General features: G+C 40.2%; 1 long non-coding RNA gene across 1 annotated transcript; it reads right to left on the bottom strand.

Annotated features, from left to right (window-relative positions):
• Positions 1-3,737: 3,737 nt before the first annotated feature.
• On the bottom strand, positions 3,738-8,146 carry LOC103373829 (uncharacterized). The gene is made up of 3 exons (XR_521090.1): positions 8,105-8,146; positions 5,504-5,609; positions 3,738-3,808 (listed from the first exon to the last, which is right to left on the bottom strand). It is a non-coding gene; the product is annotated as an uncharacterized LOC103373829 (long non-coding RNA).
• Positions 8,147-11,443: the final 3,297 nt, after the last annotated feature.

The raw sequence follows: 11,443 nt of genomic DNA, 5'->3' as shown, positions 1-11,443 counted from the left end.
CAGAACCTCTGTCACACACGCTTTTTGTGTGTAGCTCCAGATTAGACGACCTTTTACGAAGGCAGCCATCACAGAGGATCATTTTTAATACACGTATGACACACTGACAAGAAAAATTCACACCAGGATACTCTTGCTTGGCTAATTTGTGATGCAGTCCTGGACTTATTTGTCTGCCGCATTCACTCTCCCGTAACCTGCTTTCTGCTTCTTTTAGCAATGATTACACCCTCGCTCACGCTTGCATTGAGGCTTTCTGACGATAGTCTCAGCGGAGAAATTGGCTCCCCTGACTTTTATGTGATGGATTACTTTTGCACGATTGTTAAATGTCAGGGTGAAATCGTTGAAAGGAGAGGGAAGCTCTTGTTTTCTTCTTTCATTCGGGGACTTGTCGGGGATATTTTCGAAGCTAAATATCAAATATGACAGTAATTGCACAAGAAGTGAGTCTAAATTCAGCCTGTTATTTATGGAAGGGAGAAAAACGCACCATTAAAAAAAAACAATAATTGCGTGGTGCATTAGTTTTAAAGAGCAGCTTAAAAGCTTGCAATTTAGTATTTTCTGATTCAACTTGTCACTGAGCTGCAGGGGTACAAAGTGTGCTCCAGGGTGTGTCGGTGACATCAGAGGGGTGAATTCAGAACTTCAACCAGAGAGGGCAGTAAAACACAAGCTTTTTACAGCAGTTTATCCCTAAATGGTGTCGAAAAGAGTCAAGTTTCTGGCCAAATTGGAACTGAAATAGTCAAACAAAACCCCAGTATCAACATGCGTTTCCATCCACTGCTCTCATGCGGTTAGTAGTAGTTTTGGGCCACATCGGCTGGTGGGACTCATTATCCAGTCGGGTGCCGTTAAACCACTGCAGGAAAAAAAAAATAGAAAAGAGGGCAAAGAGGCAAGATGGCGTAATTAAAAGGATGAGTGAGAACATTGTGGGAAAACACGATGGGAATATGTGGCACTGAAACTCGTTTCATTTGAGCACATTCTTTGGACGCAAATTGGAAAAGTGCAATAAAAACAGGTGGATGGAAATGCATTTGGTGTTTCAGCAGTGGGGGGATTCGTACTTTAATTTCACACTGGCCGCTTGCTGAGTTTCATTTCAACAATATGATGACGAACGTGTGATTTGTCGATATCAAACATTGTATTAAAACCATGAGTTGACAAACACGTGACAGAAGTGCCTCCGAAGATTAAGAGCGTTACTTAGTGGTGATTAGACACATGGCAAATGACATTCAGTGGCTCACACACACACACACACACACACACATAGGAGATTAACAACAACAACAACAACAAGGACAATGCTTTGGATTAGTGAAAAAGTTAAAAAAATCACAATCTTGAGTCTCAGAGTGACTATGGACATACACTCACAGTAATTTGTAAACAAAATATACACAGACATACTGTAACCTTGTCGCCTACATCTACAGTGGAAATCATTTCTCTTTTGGTTATAATTTTCAATCTTATTTCATTGGTGTATTTCCATATAATCCATTTCTACTTCTATTTACAGGATTCATCTATGAGAGCAGTGTGTAGTATCATCTTTTTTTTTCTCTTCAAATCAAAAGGATTATCTAATAAATATGTCGCTAACTTTACAGCTCTCCTCAAAGTGCAAGACTGTGATGTGGAAGGAGGGTGGAGGGGGGGCGGGGGGAGGAGAAAGTGCATGAGTCCTGCCAGGAAAAATCACTCACCAGCCTGTCATCACATAACTGTAACATCGAACCATGCTGATGGAGCGAGCGCACACCAAAACCTTTCACTTAAAATCTTCATGACATGATTCCAGCGTGACATTAACATGTTGACTGCACGGCGAGCGCGGACCTCGGGGGTCCGTCTTAAAGCCACAGACAGCAGTGTGGTTGCAGATTGGGTGATTTTTTTTTTTCCAAGCGTTTCTCGCCTGTCTGCTCACACCTACTCAGGCCGGACAAGACGTGGCAGGGTCGAAATCTGTTAACTTGGCAAGAAACGTGGAAGAACGCGACGTTCACATCGAAAATGGAAGCCACGCTGCTGCTTTGAAGGGAAAAAAAAGGTGACTTTTCTGAGGACATTTATACCAGACAGCAAGTATTATAACTTGAAAGTGTTAAAAATCTAGTTATAAAATCATGTTTTTTGTAAAAGACGTTTTTAAAATGTAATCTCAGTTATTTGATGCCGGCCTGCTATCTACATTAAGATTTGGTGCAACATTTAGTTTTCCGAGACATCCCATAAGCCCCCCAGTGATTCTGTTTTCCCTTCTTGGACCTTAATCTCGCCAAATAATATCATCCAAACCCCTGCCCATTGGCCAAGATTGAACTCATTGCCTAGCAACACTGAACATTTAACCGAGGAGATTTTGAACGTCCTCTTCCCCTGCCAAGCCAAAGTACAGCTAGCTGTAACGAGACAGATAAATAGGACACGTCTTTCTGCCAAATAAAAGTGTTGGTACAAGGCAAGCTTTAGATTTGATTGCGGTTATTGTTAGATGTTGTTGTTCAGGACCCTGAAAGCCTATTTTCTCGCATGGGTTCCACATTTTTTGCCAAAGTTGGAACAGAGAACGAGAGTATTTCAGTTAAAAATCAGCGGGATTTGAATAAAATCTGCAGTTTTTGAGTCGTGACCTCTTAAAAACAAAACTTAAGAATGAGTTTTCCTCACTTCAACTGAGATCACAACACTTTAACATGTAAACACAGTTTCTAAGGGGCTATAAGACTTTCTTTTTGGTCTATTCGGGGCTCTTTTTGAATTGGTGGCACACTGCTGGGTGTGGCTTCATATCAACCGACAGTCTTCCTCTAGCGAGCACAGTATGCAGCAACACAACACATCTGGGTCACAATAGCCAAACATTTACATCCTCAGGCTCAACGTCGCGAATGGCAGTTCCACTTACTAAAAATACACACACACAAAACGAAACCAAAAGAAAAAAAAAAAAAGTTCAAAACTCACCTGGAGCAGTTTTTCACATTGAACAATAGAACATCACAATCCAGATTCTTAATGCATGCAGCGCGCGAACACACCGTAGTCCCGGTTTACTAAGCTTTTGTTACAGGGCCACAGGTGTTTCTGCAGAGCGGGAGCGTTGAGCTACATGTGGCCTCTTCGGCCTTCGAACGCTCGAGGTTCGTTTCGCTCGGGCTCGTGTGCGATCTCGCTCCCTGACACGGGGTTAAAACCTGAAGCTGACATCATTTCAGGAGCGAAATCTTCCTCGTCTCGGTGTCCCTTCCTCCGTCTCTGCTCGTGAAATAAGCTCCTGCAGACAAATCCTTAGTAAATCTGTGTGGTTAATAGTTGCATTTGAGGCATGTGAACTGTCCCATGGCTCATGATTCTCTATTGTGTAGTAGTGCGCAGTTGTGTGTTAATGAATATTCACCAGAGCCACAAGGAAAAAACAACTATAGGAAGAGAGACATAGGCTTGGCACTGCTTCAGTATTATCACATAGACACAGACCGCAGAGTCTGTACAACCGAGTGTGAATGTATATGCGTGGGGATCGTGTTTGTGTTGTTTTTTTGTTTTTTTTTTGTAGTGCGCTTCCTTCTGTCTTCATCAACCTCCTCACTGCGTGGGGGAGCAGTCATCTAGATCCAGCAGCTCCCTGACCAGTCTCTCTCCGAACTGCGCTCGGCTGTAGCGCTTGACTGTGTAGGCGTCGGACATCTTGTAGAGGATGTATGCGTTGTTGATGGCGATGCTGATGCTCAACCAGAACACCTGCTGCCAGGTCTTGTTGGGCTTGTGGAAGATGAAGTACCTGTGTGGGAGAGATGGCTGCTTACTCCAGGAGTTCTATTCAGAGATTTCCTATTCAATGAATGACTAATGCTAACACTGTAAATATTGTGCCTTATAGTGAGAAGATGCAACTTTCGCTGAACGGCAGCCACACAGGTGTTTGAAAACAGGAAAACAGCACACACCTTCAGGTCAAACCTCCATATTTATTCAGCTACGTTTGCATTTTAAACTATTGCAGAGTCTGAACCTTAATATTTAAATTAGTCAGATAGATTTGTCTTTTATATAATATTGTAGAGTCTTAATATTTCAATCATTAAGGTTGTCTTGTGTTTCATGTTGTATTGTAAAGTCTTTGCCTTTATATGCAAATTATTCAGCTAAATTACTTCTACTTTCCATCATATTGCAGGATCTATGCCTTAAATTAGTCTGGTCAAGTTGTATTTTACATACTATTATATGATTTTAATCTCAACATTTAAATTATTCAGGTAAATTACTATTTTATATTATATTGTAGCCCTAACTTTACTGTTTTGTTAAGTCAGGTTAATTAGTATTTTGTATAATTTTGTATTGTCCTAACTGTATTATCTAAATTATTTGAGTAAATTAATCTTTTATGTAATAGCGTAGGGTCTTAACCTTAGTATTTAAATTATTTGGGTAAATTAGTATTTTATATAATTTTGTATGGTTTCACCTTTAATATTGAAATTATTTGAGTAAATTTATCTTTTATTTAATGCTGTAGAATCTTAACCCACATATTAATTCAGTTATATATAATATTTTAGAGCCTAGATCTTGACGTTTAAATTAGACAGAAAAGTTTCTATTTCATATAACACTGTATGGCCTTACACTTAAAATCTGAATTATTCAGGTTACGTTTTATTTAATATTGTAAGTATAATATTTCAAATATTTATATAAATGTACAAAATAAATACTACTGTGGGGTTTTAACCATAATATCTAAACCTGCTTGGTAAATTCGCAAAGTCAAGCTTATCTCGCTCTTGGAAAGCAGTTTGGATCCACATCGGTTGTTTTAAAGTAGTATAGTAGTAACAGTAGTATATAAATGAAGTCTACTTGGCTTGACTCGACTCAGCGAGGTCAGTTACACAACATCTAAAGTTCATATCATTGGTAAAAACTGAAGCTCAAGTTGATGATTGGAAATGTCTTTCTTTGTCCAAGCAACAATCCGAATTAATAAGATGTTCGAAATGGAGACATTGGAAAGAGAAAATGAGTGTTTATTTGTTGTTCTTTAGCTTGAAAGGTGATGTAAAAGATTAATCAATATTCAAAGTAATTGTCAATCTACTAATCAATGGTTCCCCACAAGGGAATGGCTCTGCAAATGCTTGTTAGATACAGGGTATGTTGAGCGTCAATAGTCAAACAAGGTTATTTCTTGGTAATCCCTGTTTATGGAAGACAAAACATGATAACCCTTCATGAACGCCACAGTGGGAACATTTGCAAAACAAACAAGACTGTGTTTTACTGCTTTTTAAGTAAAAGTTTCATTTGTAAGGGAATAAGTATGTATTTCTCATTTTAAAAATGACAGTCTTTAGGCAGAATATGTGATTGTATGTCTGAAATCGTACTGATTCAAGCTTCTAGTCACCAAAAACCCAAAAATCTTAACATTTCTCGAAGCAACTTCTGTTCAGTTCAACGTCTCACATACTTGCTGTACTTGTCGTCGTATTTGCAGATGTAGCTGAGGTGCGCTGCAAACGCCTCAACAGCCAGAGGACATGGGATCTCCCCGCTTTTCCTTTTGATGATCATACCTGCCACAAACAGCAAACCCACAGTGAGACACGCAGCAAGTTTCGACATATGTGAGTCAATTTCTCAAGAGGTCACCTGGCCGAAAGCCCAACAAGGGAGAGCAGACGGAGGCTGTATAGGTGTGTCCTTCATTAATCCTCGTGTTTTTAGCTTGGTTTTTCCTGTCTTGTTGTTCTTTTGTCTTTGACGGGCTGTTTTGATTAATGGGTCTGTTTCACGGCGGTAATTTGGACTCGTCACAGGAGGAAGCACACAGCTGTGACTAATAACATTAACAGTGGCTCCGTTCCTCGTAAGTCCCAGTAAGCCGTGACGGTGAGCTAGCATGCATCACTCCAATTTTCTGGGCTGTCACTGACCTAGAAAAACATCTCATCTGATTTTTGAGAGCACTAATTTCTGCATGATTATCTGACAAATTGGTCATTTAGTAGTTAGAGAGTTATTCTTCCTAACCCAGATAAAGTAGTCATTACAAAGGTCCAGTTCGTCTGGTTTGTGTGTATTTAAGCGGCCTGACTCTTCAGTGGATGATTTGAGAATGAAGCTTTGCAAGTGTGAGAGTGGAGAATAATAAGTAATAATTAATCCTTTAATCAGCATAACTGGTTGGCGGATTTGAAATGTATGTCACCAAAAAAAAAAAAAACAACCAAAAGTCCATGAACTACTCATAACCCAAAAATGAACCATTTGCTTTAACCAGATTCTGTAAAAAACAAAAAATTCTGCACTGCTTGCACAGTAGTTGAGCCATCAGTGACTGAGCTGTGAACAATGACAACGTGACAAAAATTCTTCCTTGACTAAATTAGGCTGAACTGCAGGCTGTGTTTGCATGGCGAGTTAGGAAATAATGATGGAAACAAATGAAATGAAGTATTAAAGTATTCATAGGATTGTAGTACAGTCGTGACTCGATAATCCGACACTAAATGTAAAATCTTCTTTCATGTCGGATAGAAAGGCTGTCGGATTGTCAAGACGGAGGTCGAGATACAAGGAGGGCTTGATGCTTGAAAGGTGATTTGTTGTTAATATTTATTCTTTATTGTTGTTATAATAACTAGCAGGGCTGGTCTGAATAGCACTTACTGGTCTCTGGATGTTCAGGCCCAATTAATGATGAATATCCAAATATTTGGTGCGGTCGGGGGGGACACTTTCACCCCGGGGTGGAAGTGGCCGGAATGCACAGGCAGTACTTGGCAGCTGATGGTAGTTTAGTTAGCGGTCACACTTCTGTTTCCACCATCGACGGCGGCAGTGCGGGAGTGGCAGATACGCTCCATTGTTACCATCCGTGTTTATTTCCGTAAACACTGAGAACGCTCGCCATTGTGACGTCATTGTGTCCTCTTCTGCGCATGCGGGACACTTTTGGGTCGTATGAAGTTCACACAGCAGATCATATACAAGTCACATTTCATTGGAAATGTGAACGAACTCGCAAAAAAATCTGAATTGAGCATTAAGTCCTGCAGTCTGAACGTAGCCAATCTGTCAGATTGTTCAGTCAGATAATACGCCGTTATCTTTATTTGTGACATAAAATGTCATGTTGGAGTCAGAATCCAAGGCTGTCGGTATGTTAAGGATATTTTTAATGGGTTCCGTTTGTTTTTCCTAAAAACCCGTTGGATAGCAAGGTTTAGGATTGTTAAGGGTCGGATTATCGAGTCATGACTGTATTTCCAGTGTTGGTACCACTTGTAGGTAAAATGTTGTACAGGCTGATTCCAGGATTGCAGGATTTCATATTGCATCAAAACATGAGCCCACAGTGAGTAAAAATGTGACAGGAGCAAAGAACGCCCAGAACCTGCTGGGATTCAGAGGCTTATTATTTACCCACACAACAATCACTCATTGTGAAACAGCTTCTTTGTACGCTGCACAATAAAACATGTTGGGATTTGTTTTTTGATGGGATTGGAAACTATTTTGTTCTTTAAGCACAGAGGAAAAACCATTTAAACACACACACACCCACACACAATCAGAGGGGAAAGAAAATCAATACTAGATGAAAACAGTTGAACCGATGTGGAGCTTCACTTCCACACTCCTCATTCAAAGAGCACAAACACACAACGCTGCCCGCAACTCGCTTTAAAAGCCGACAAAACTGTTTAATCGAGAGTGGATTATGCTATAAGAGGAGGGGGAAATCATGATCATGTCGCCTCCTAGAAACGGATTATTGTGGATTAGAAGCTCCTCATTGATTCTCAGTGACACCGATGCTTAACAATGTGCCAATTTCTCTTGATGGTAACTTGAATCAAAAAATGACAGTTGAGCTAATCTCATTGTCACTAAACAAACTCTCATTAATGGCAGTGGACAATCTTTGTAATTTTGTTCTGTTAGAATTCGAAATATATGCATTTTGTGCAAAAGAAGACCTTTTAAAAGTTTTACGAATAATAAAATTTGATTTAATTTTGGCAGAAATCAGTTTTTGTTCATGCAAAGCAGCCTTCTTTTTTACCTTCTTTTGTCGGGGAGTAAGCGTTGGTGAGGAACCTGAAGTGTCCCTTGTTGTACCAGCTGATCAGCGACATGCTGCCTTTCATCATCACGCGTGATTGGCCGCGCTGCGCCGGCGTGGAGCCGCAAACCAGCATGTTCTGTGGTAAACCTGTGCAGTCGCTCTTCCTGGTGCTCAGCAAACCACAGCAGTAGATATCTGGAGAGGAGAAGAGATGCAGATGACACGTTATTATTTGCACAAATACAACAGAACAGAGCACCTCTGATAGAAGTAACACACATGTGAGAAGTTTACTGTATAGACACCGACAGCCGTCCGCAAATGTATTCATACCCTTCCATTAAAGAAAAGGCAAAATTCACAAAAGTCATTCAAATAAGTAGAAACTGAACAAAGCAATAATAAATAAAAATGTGCTTAATTCTAATTCCTTGAAATAAGACAATGCTTTTGAATTGTGGCTGAAAAGAATAATTTTTTTTTAAAAAACCGTCCCAGACAAATTAGAGCACTTTGCTGATGAGCAACAGGTGCAGAAGTCTGATTGAAAGTTCCAGAAAACACTTGATTGCAGTGATTGGCTCAAAGGGTTGTTCAAAAAAATATTAGTTTACAGGTCCCATCAGGCTTGTTTGCTTGGTTTTTGTTATTTTTTTTCTATTTCTGTTGAACCACAATTCAAAAGCAATGTCATGATTTTGTATTTACATAGATAGGATGCAAAACAGTACAACAAAAAACAAAATCATATGCATGTTAACTGATTAGTTGATGATCAGAAAACTAATTGGCAACTATTTTTGACTGAATATGGCAAATTAATGTCATGAAATGAAAAACTTGCAATGATTTCCTGCACTGTAAAAAAAAAAAAAAAATCTGCAATTTCACTGAATTTTTCCCTTTTTTAATGTTAAATTACAAAAATGCATTGAATTTATATGTCCAATGTAAAATAACAGTATCATCATTTTTAAAAAGTGTTACTACAGTGTCTCAAAAGTAATTAATTGCTATAATTGATGTTTTTCCAAGGCTCCTATTTTGTTAAATTAAATATTTTTCAGTTTAACTGTAGAGAAATTGCAATGGCCATTTTTATTTTTTTGTTTTTAGCAAAAATATTGTCCAGCCAACTATTTCCCATTCACTGAGAACATAATTAACCAGTGACAATTAACATTATTATTGTGGTTTTCATGCATTTTGCCTCCAGTTTATCTGGTTTGGACCAAAACTGCAGAACTAATTGTTCAGACTGTTTATCTCACAGCTGTAACAACTGCTTTCCATCATACGCCGTCTTTTGCTTTCTCTTCTTTTCTTTATTTCTGACATGGATGAGCAGGGACGACACAATTGTGAGCCTGACTGCTGCAGATTTTTTAATGTTCTCAGTTTGGCGAATGATTTCTATCTGTGTAGTACGTCTGTGTGTATGTGTGTAAGTGTGTCCACAGTTAGAGCTGCAGAGTAATGCCGGGTAATTAACTCGCCTAATTAATCCAGCAAGATAAATCTGAAAGAAAAACGTCGGACAATGTCTTCACAAGCTTGGAGATTAGTTTTTTTGGAGGGGCTAAATGTCTCGACGTCGCTTCAACCAATTAGAAGAAGGAAATATTGATTTTATCTCTTCTGGTCTTCTTTTTCAACACTTGACGGAGTGCAGCTCTGCCTGCTTGGGTTTAAAATTGCTCCGTTCTTGTTTAGTGAAAAAGCATTTGTAAAAAAAAAAAACAGGAGAATGGAAAAAGCTTTTAGTTCCAAATTGGGTTTGAGCTGAATTTTTGTTCTCTGCCTTCACTGAGACACTCATTTTTAGCCTTTAATGACATGTTGACATTGTCCCACATCTGCTATTATTAGAAAAGAAGAAAACGCAGAATTCCTATGTGACGTCTCCTATCAGAATCAGAGCTTCAAGACAGATAATCAGCAGAAAAATTTCCAATTTCCTCCAACACTATTCATTGCATATCTTGTCTCCTGAAAAAATATCACTTACTGAGACTATGAGGTGTTTAAAAGGTATTAACAATAAGACGAAAAACTTTCAATTTATACATTTCTAGTTGTCAGGTGTGGGCTGCAAGGTGACTCGGTGGTTAGCACCAATGCCTTGCAGCAAGATGGTTGCTGGTTTGTGTCCCGGTGAGGACACCCAGAATCTTTCTGTGTGGAGTTTGCATGTTCTCCCCGTGTAGCGTGGGTTCTCTCTGGGTTCTCTGGCTTCCTCTCACATAGTCCAAAAACATGTTGAGGTTAATTGGTGATTCTAAATTTGTCATGACCCCCCAGCCCTTGCCTGTCTCCCTCTTTTTCTCCCTCTCTTCTCCCTCCTGTCTGCCTCTCCCTCTCTGCCCCTCTCCCTCTCTGCCCCTGTGCATCTTGGCTCTAATCAGGACAATCACCCTCAGCTGCAACTTCGGACTCACCTGCACACAATCACCACTGCTCCTGTAAATACTCGGTTCATTCCACCACAAGCTGCCGGATCATAGACATTACATTTGCACGTTTCTGCTAGTCTCCACTTTGCCTCTCCCTGGATTTCCCTGAGCCTGTCTGCCACGTCTGTTTTCCCTCCTTAGTGAGTATTCCTGTTTGTGTGAGTTTTCCTGGTTTTTTTGTAACTTAGAATCCGTTAGGTTTCCCCCTCTGTTCTTAGTAGGGGTTTTCTCTGGTTTTGTAGTTTTGTCCTTTTTTTAAAAATTCTGTCTATTTGTTTCATTCTGTTTCCCACTCTGTTTAGTCTGCACCCTTGTATTTAGTTTTCAGTTTTGTTTCTGCCTTATTAAAATCCTTTTGCACTGTACCTGCCTGTCAGCCTGATCTGTGTCTGCTCCTGGGTTCCCCGATTGCCCCCCGTGACAGTATGATCCGGCGCAGAATGAACCCAGCAGACACAGAGTCTGGCCCGGACTCATTGCCTGCATCTCCCATAAATCCTTTTGAGGAGGAGGACTTGTATCAATATCTTGACCACATTATTCACTTCTTTGGACTTTGGAAGGAGGCTGATGATCCCCGCCTCAAACAGCTTTTTTTTGAAGTTCGTGCTCGATGTGGCTGTAGAAAAACCCTGGCTGTGGGGCTCACTACCAGAGTTCCTCTTTGATTTTATTAGCCCCCCTGGTTCCCAGCCTGCTGGCTCCCTTCCCGCTCCAGAGGTGGTTAGCTTTCAGCCTACAGGCCCTGAGCCCTCTCTCTGCAGTGTGGGTATGGTGAGCCTGCAGCCTGTTGACAACCCAGGACCTGCAGCCCCTTTCTCTGTTAACCAGGAGGTTCACAGACATGTCTCTCCACCACCAACAAACCCCACTACTCCTGCCC

This window comes from Stegastes partitus, unplaced genomic scaffold (assembly GCF_000690725.1).
Source record: "Stegastes partitus isolate 25-593 unplaced genomic scaffold, Stegastes_partitus-1.0.2 Scaffold2078, whole genome shotgun sequence".
NCBI classification, from domain to species: domain Eukaryota; kingdom Metazoa; phylum Chordata; class Actinopteri; family Pomacentridae; genus Stegastes; species Stegastes partitus.
This window is presented reverse-complemented; position numbering and strand designations above follow the sequence as displayed.